Here is a 7,253-nt window from a genome sequence, read left to right as displayed (position 1 = left end):
ATATATCAAATTTTCACTTAAGCGTTTCTGACGTCATTTAGGTAAGAAAAGAAGAGGGCTCATTAGGATTGGCCGTATGGGAAGGGAGCTGAACCACGATGAAAGTGTGGGTCCTTCTCTCCGTCTTCCTTAAGTCTCACTTGCCACGAAATTTGATGGCAGTGGAGATTGTATCTAAATATTTTCTGTTATGCTGGACGGCATCTGTCCTGCTCATCTGTCTAGAAAGATGGGCTTTGGGAGAGATGCGTTCACTGCTTTTGGAGTGTTTGCTGCACTTTCCCAAACACACAGGTCAGGATCCAAAAGCAAAGAGAAAATACAGGAACTTAGCAGCCATATGGTCCCTGGGGTCCCAAGGCTTGCAGCTGGTCTGCTGGCTCTCAATTTATTTACTTATATCTTTTATTAATATATTTATTTATCTATTTTTAGATTTATTTAATTCACTTATATGAGTACACAGACACACCAGAAAAGGGCATCAGATCCCATTACAATTGGTTGTGAGCTACCATGTGGTTGCTGGGAATTGAACTCAGGACCTCTGGAAGAGCAGTCAAGTGCTCTTAACTGCTGAGCCATCTCTCCAGCCCCTGCTTTTTTTTTTTTTTTTTTTTTTTATAATTAAAACCCTATTTTGTCTTTATCAAGAAAAAATATTCATGCACCAAAATTAAACCAGACCCAAGTCCACGCATTTCAACAGGCTTCTATGTGGTTAGAACAGCCCTTCTGAACCATTCTGAAGCTCTAGGACTTCACATTGGACTTCATGCTTTCACTATTAAACACTTACCCACCACTGAAAAGTGAAACGTTCACAGCAGCGTTAAAGCTAGAAAAAAATGTTAGCTTTATGGCCTCTCCCATGACCATGGACTGTCTGAAGAGTGTTGGATGGGCAATCCTGCCTCTGTCAATCATTTCTTTCATAGATTAGAAGATGGCGGCTCTGAGAGGCAGCAGTCTTCACACAGAGCACCAAGTACACAGGTCTGGGGCAGCACTTCTCAAATATGGACTTGCAAACAGGTCAGTGTAGAGCTTGACATAAGGCAAGTGGATTCAGTGAGTCTACAGCAGACATTGAAGCTCACCCTATCAGGAGTCTGGGAAGTTCTCTCTCTCTCTCTCTCTCTCTCTCTCTCTCTCTCTCTCTCTGTGTGTGTGTGTGTGTGTGTGTGTGTGTGTGTGTGTTTGTGGTCTGTGTGTGTGTGTTGTGTGTGTGTTGTGTGTGTGCATGTGTGTGTGTTTGTGGTCTGTGTGTTGTGTGTATTGTATTGTGCATGTGTGTTGTGTGTGTTGTTTGTGTTGTGTGTGTCTGTGTGTGTATGTTTGTGGTCTGTGTGTGTGTTGTATGTGTGTTGTGTGTGGTGTGTGTGTGTATGTGTGTGTGTGTGTGTGTGGTCTGTGTGTTATGTGTGTGTTTGTGGTCTCTGTGTGTGTGTTGTGTGTGTGTTGTGTGTGTTGTGTGTGTGTATGTATGTGTGTGTGTTTGTGGTCTGTGTGTGTGTTGTGTGTGTTGTGTGTATTATATGTGTGCATGTGTGTTGTGTGTGTGTGTATGTGTTGTGTGTGTCTGTGTGTGTTTTTTGTGGTCTGTGTGTGTGTTGTGTGTATTGTATGTGTGCATGTGTGTTGTGTGTGTTGTATGTGTTGTGTGTGTCTGTGTGTGTGTGTTTGTGGTCTGTGTGTGTTGTGTGTGTTGTGTGTGTGCATGTGTGTTGTTTGTTGTGTTTTGTGTGTTGTGTGTCTGTGTGTTGTGTGTGTAGTGTGTTGTGTGTGTCTGTGTGTTGTGTGTGTGTTTGTGTGTTGTGTGTATGCATGTGTGTTGTATGTGTTGTATTTGTTGTGTGTTGTGTGTCTGTGTGTTGTCTGTGTTGTGTGTGTAGTGTGTTGTGTGTGTCTGTGTGTTGTGTGTGTGTGTTTGTGTGATCATGCACACCTATGGACACGGAGTCCAGAGGAGGACATCTAGTACCTTGTTCTGTCATTCTCTGCTCTATTTCCTTGAGTTGGAGTCTCTCACTGAGCCTGGAGCTGGCTAGAGGCCATCAAGCCCAAGTACACATCCTGTCTGCCCCCTGTCTATGGATACAGACACACACTCGACCACCAGCTTTTTAGTGACTTTGGATATTTGCACTCAGGCCCTCATGCATGGGCAGCAAGAGCTTTTACTCCGGCTTACTCATCTCTCCGGTGTTGCTCTTTGAGAGACAAAGCTCTGAACACCTACTCACCTTACAACTCCTCACACTGCCTTTGTGAATTCAATTCAGTCCTTTCAGGAAAGGAGAAAAAAATTACATTTGAAGACCCCCAACAAGGACTCATCTAAACATCATGTTCCTGAAGACATGGTCATGGGGTTACCGAGGAGGGAGGAGGAAGCCAGCCCAGGACTAAACACTTTGCTTGTTCTACATAAAAATCATCACTTTCAGAGTGGCTCTAATTTTGGTAAAGAGCACGGGAGAGCATACAAACAACTCTTAAGCTGCTTAGCCACTCTTGTAATCTGCTTGGGGCCTCGGGGTAAGATCTTTCCTTGCCTTGGGAGGACCAAGGGCTTTCTATCTTTATCACCTTGAGGGGAGCAGTTCTCTAGCCAATAGAGATCTGAGGCAGGTGCCCTTGAGTTCTAAGGCAAAGTGCAGAAGTGAACAGAAAACGTGCATTTCCTTCCTTATCCACACTGCAAGGACACAGTCAAGAGACCATGGAGTGTTCAGGGGTTTACAAATACTCACCTTGCTCCGGATTCCACTACCAACCTTCCCAGCAGTTTTGAACGCGTCCCTGACTTTCTCTATGCTAAAATTATCAAAAAGCTGAATGACCTGTGAGCTAAGGTCTACATAAAATTTATGTAAGGCAACACACAAATTAACACTAGTAGCTAAATGCCATGGAGGGCTGAGCAAGAGTTGTACTAATTAGATGACAGCCTACAAATCATGAAAATGTATGATGTAGTGATTGGTTTTCATTCGGTGCCCGTTCTGAAGTCCTGGCAATCTCTTGGCCTCATTCTCCATCAAATGCCACGAAGCTTCAATGGCTAACCCTTGGGTTCCGTGTCTATGAGGAAGTATACACAATGCCAATGAGCCAGAGATATTCTGTAACCTTCCATTTCACAGTTCCTGTGATCAACTCCTTAAAGTGGCAGAGGACATAGGAGTTGGCTTTCTCTAGTCATGTACAGTCTTATAAAAATCATATTGTGTGTGTGTGTGTGTGTGTATGTGTGTGTGTGTGTGTGTGTGTGTGTGTGTGTGTGAAAGCAAGAGGAAAATAGATTTAGTAAAAGCAAAAAGAAATTGGTAATGGAGAAACAAAAATAATATTGAATCAAGACCTGAGCATTGGCCCTGGGTTATCAACATTTTGTGCATCTGTGACCTTAATGTCTCTTCACTGCAAGAAGATGCCCTTGTCGTTTGGTAAGAACGTCCTTGTCAACAATATCCTCAGCCTGTCTCAGTCACACCCCATCTCCCCCCACCTTCCTTGCCTCTGGTTTGGTGTTCTAAGCCTCTGACGCTGGGCTTAAGTGGCAGGAGGGATATATATCAGGATGCAAAGACCTTCGTGTCAGCTGTGGAGAAGGTAACTGGACAACGTACAGGAACACATTCGGCTCCGTGAATTTTTAACTCGTGGTAAGTCCGAACACGATATTAACTCAATGTGTTGGAGGGTTGATCTGGCTGTAAAAACACAACAACCACAACCATACAAGAGGAGAACACTCTGGACTTGTGGGTCTGACCTGAGTTTAGGAGTTGAACATGGGACAGAGCACACTCAGACCTTTTCATAATGTCCTGTGACAAACTGGTGCGTGAAACGCGGTTATTACCAGTTCACTGCAAACCATGATTGCTGAATTCGTTCACAAGGAACGGAGAAGGACCCTCCCTGTTGGTGGCTTCCTGGCAAACAGTTTTCTGGAAAAGGATGGATCTGAGGCATTACACAACCACAGCACAAATAGTTCTTTCCTCCCCGGGGTGATCTCGAGGCTGATGGGACAGTGTGAGCGTGGGCAGAAAGCAAGCCTGGGGGTGACCACAGGGCAGTGTGGGTGGCGTTGCCTTCTCCCTCTGAGGTTAAAATGTTTGCTCTATTCTGAAGCAAGGTACGTGCTGGATTGTCTTTTAGTGGCTTCGGTTTGGCTCTTGTTTGGATCTTTAACTTGATTCAGAGGAACCGTGGGCAACATCTATGGGCCTAACCTAGTAGGGGAGGAAATGGCAGTGCCTCTATCTGGTTCTTTCATTTCAGTTCACGAACCATGCATGTGACTGTCTCTCTTTCTATATATCTTTGCTGAGGAGAAGGGGATCTGGAGGTGTTGGGTGATGGAACAGCATCAGAGAACCTGTGTCAATCCTGCCACAAATGTTTGATCTATCTGTCTGTCTGTCTGTCTGTCTATCTATCTACTTTGGTGTATTTCTAGTGAAAGACTGAGCTATGTAATTCCACACAGCTGAATGCATATCACCACACTGGGTCCCCAACACACCGTGCCTTGACACACCACTTCTTTCTGCAGAAGAGCATTTCACAATCTCAAAGCAGGAAGGATGAATATCACTTTAAAATTCAGGAAAATCGGTTCTCACACAGGAATGGATCCCTTGACACTTGGAGGGTCCTAAGTGTGAACTAAAGCCAAGTCTGGTATTCAGTGTGGGCACACTGGACTTCAGGACTGAAATGACGTACCCGTATTCCAGAAATCACAGCCAGGTGAGCTTAGCCTTTGGTGATGTCTACAGCCCACGGGACTCTCCTCCAAGGAAAGAAAGGATCGCATTTGTCCTGGCTTTCCCAAAGGCTTTGCAGAGACTTGGAGGTTAAATCGGTTACAAAATCTCCATAAGTATCAATCGGGTTTCTCAGCTACTCTCAGTCACCGCCTCCCGGTGAAGCTCAGCGAGCAGAAGTCTTTCACAGAGCAAACACCACGTCAGCCTGGTGTGTCCTGTGGAAGTCTGTGAGGAGCCCTCGGTTTTACATTTTATTACTCTAGAATTTACCTGTGCATGTATGTGTGTATGCACTCTCGTGTATGCATGTGCACACATGTGTGTGTGTGTGTTCGTTTGTACATGCAAGTGTATGCATGTGTCGATGGAAGCTGGAGGCCGTAGGCATTGGGTATCCCTGCAGCTGGTGGTACAGGCGGTTCTGAGCCACCTGATGTGGGTTCTGGTCCTCTGGAAGGTATGTGCTGGATTGTCTCTTAGTGGCTTTAGTCCATGGTCTTAAGTATTGAGCCATCTTTCCCAGTGCAGAATGGGGACTCCTCAGCACTTGGGTGGGAAAGAGGAGAACCCTGAGGAAACACAGGTTGCGAACATGTCTGCTCTCATGGTTTCCTTGTCCTCGAGGGTCTCGTGTAGACTTCCTGATTTTGAACGCTTTGTATCAGATACAATTCTTGTATTCAGTCCTTTAATTTCCTTTGATTCGTTTTAAGGAATGGGGCCTAGAATGGAGTGCGAAATTTGTCAAGGACCCACAGTTTTGTGGAGCAGGAATTTAAAACTGCACATAGAGTTGAGCCCAAAGAATTCCCTCTCTCTCCTGCTACCAGTGAAAGTTAACTTAATCCTTTATATTTTGAACTGTTTCTGATATATTAGTTTCTAGATAAAATATAAAATGCCCAGGTAATTTTTGACTTTTTGAAAAGTAATATTTTAAATATATTTTCACCAAAAATTCTTTTTTACTTATTTGTTTATTTATTTATATTTATTTATTTTTCTGGTACTCTTTATTCTCTTAGGTTCTCCAGACTTATTTTACTTATTTGTTTATTTATATTTATTCATTTTTCTGGTAATTTTTGTTCTCGTGGGTTCTCCAGACTTGGAGAGGGAGGGTTCACGATTTATTACTATTTTGAAAGAACTGGAGAGTTCAAGAATTTGATCTGAGAGCGATTCTCTAGTTTTCCCCTGTGGCTTTGGCACTGGTCGCACGCGCTGAGAGCGATTCTGCCCTTGGCTGCTCACCACTGCCTCTGTCTCCTGTTTTCCCAACCACACTTTGGAGAGTCACAGATCTTGCCTGTTGACAGGGGTGAAGAAGGCTCACCTCACAGGAATCAGATCTGGTAATTAGAGGAGCTACAATGACCTCACTAAAGCCACTGAGGGCATTGTAAGGTGTAGCCAGCTACTGTTTCCTCTGCGGTCTGATGGAAGAGTCATGAGGTGAGATGTCATTACTCACAGTCAAGGACGGTCCTTGAATCCCCACACTACTCACCCACTCAATAAACAGTCCCTACAGCAAACTCATTTAAATGCCAACTGCTACTGCCAGTAGCGAGGCTGTGGAACCAGCTCCGAGATGAAAAGGGGACACATGAAGGACATTCCAGTAGGATAAAGGCAGCCAGGAATGAGAGCAAGAGCCCCCTAGCTCCTCCCAGACACTGTTCTCAGACTGGCCGGTATGTGAGAGCTCGAAGGCAAGGATGGTAGCCATGAGAGAGAAAAGAAACAAAGAGAGTCCAAAGGAAAGACCACGAGGTAGAAACCACGTACATGACGTCAGAGGGCATCAGAGTGAGGTGCGGATGCGCAGAGTAAATGCGAGTTAAACCTGGACAGGGCCAGCGGTCTCGTGGAAGGTTAATCTCATGCAGCGGGGCTCCAGGGCATTACGTCATGGGATAGGCTGCTTTGGAGGAAGGGGTTAAGGCTATTTTTTGTGTCCTCTGGAGGTTTTTGGACACTTTCTTCCCAAGGTAAACTTTCTTGAATGTCGAGAAAGAAAAGGAAAATAGCAACAACAACAACAAAAAGATTAGGTTAAACTTAGCAGTTAAAATTTTATTTCATATTTTACTTTATGTGCATGGCTGTTTTGCCTGCACGTGTGTCAGTGTGTCACGCTTGACGCCATTGACAGACGGAAGAGGAGATTAGAATCCTTGAAGCTGGAGTTATAGAAGGTGGTGAGTCTCCGTGACGGAGCTGGGAGCGGAACCCTGGTTCTCTGCAAGAGCAGCAAGTGCTCTTAACCTCTGGGCTCTCTCTCTAGCCTTGACGTTTTGCTTTTCTGTTTCCCTACGGTTTATGTTCATAGAGTGAAGTATAGAGCTGTGGGTGCTTTCCCCTGTGGTTCGTGTTTATAGAGCAAGGTATAAGTCTGCAGACAACCCTAGCACGCAGCGTTGAACAGGCCCACGGTTCGCACAAGAGCAGGGAATGTTAAAG

Source organism: Rattus rattus, chromosome 6 (genome assembly GCF_011064425.1).
Source record: "Rattus rattus isolate New Zealand chromosome 6, Rrattus_CSIRO_v1, whole genome shotgun sequence".
In the NCBI taxonomy this organism is placed as follows: Eukaryota; Metazoa; Chordata; class Mammalia; order Rodentia; family Muridae; genus Rattus; species Rattus rattus.
This window is presented reverse-complemented; position numbering follows the sequence as displayed.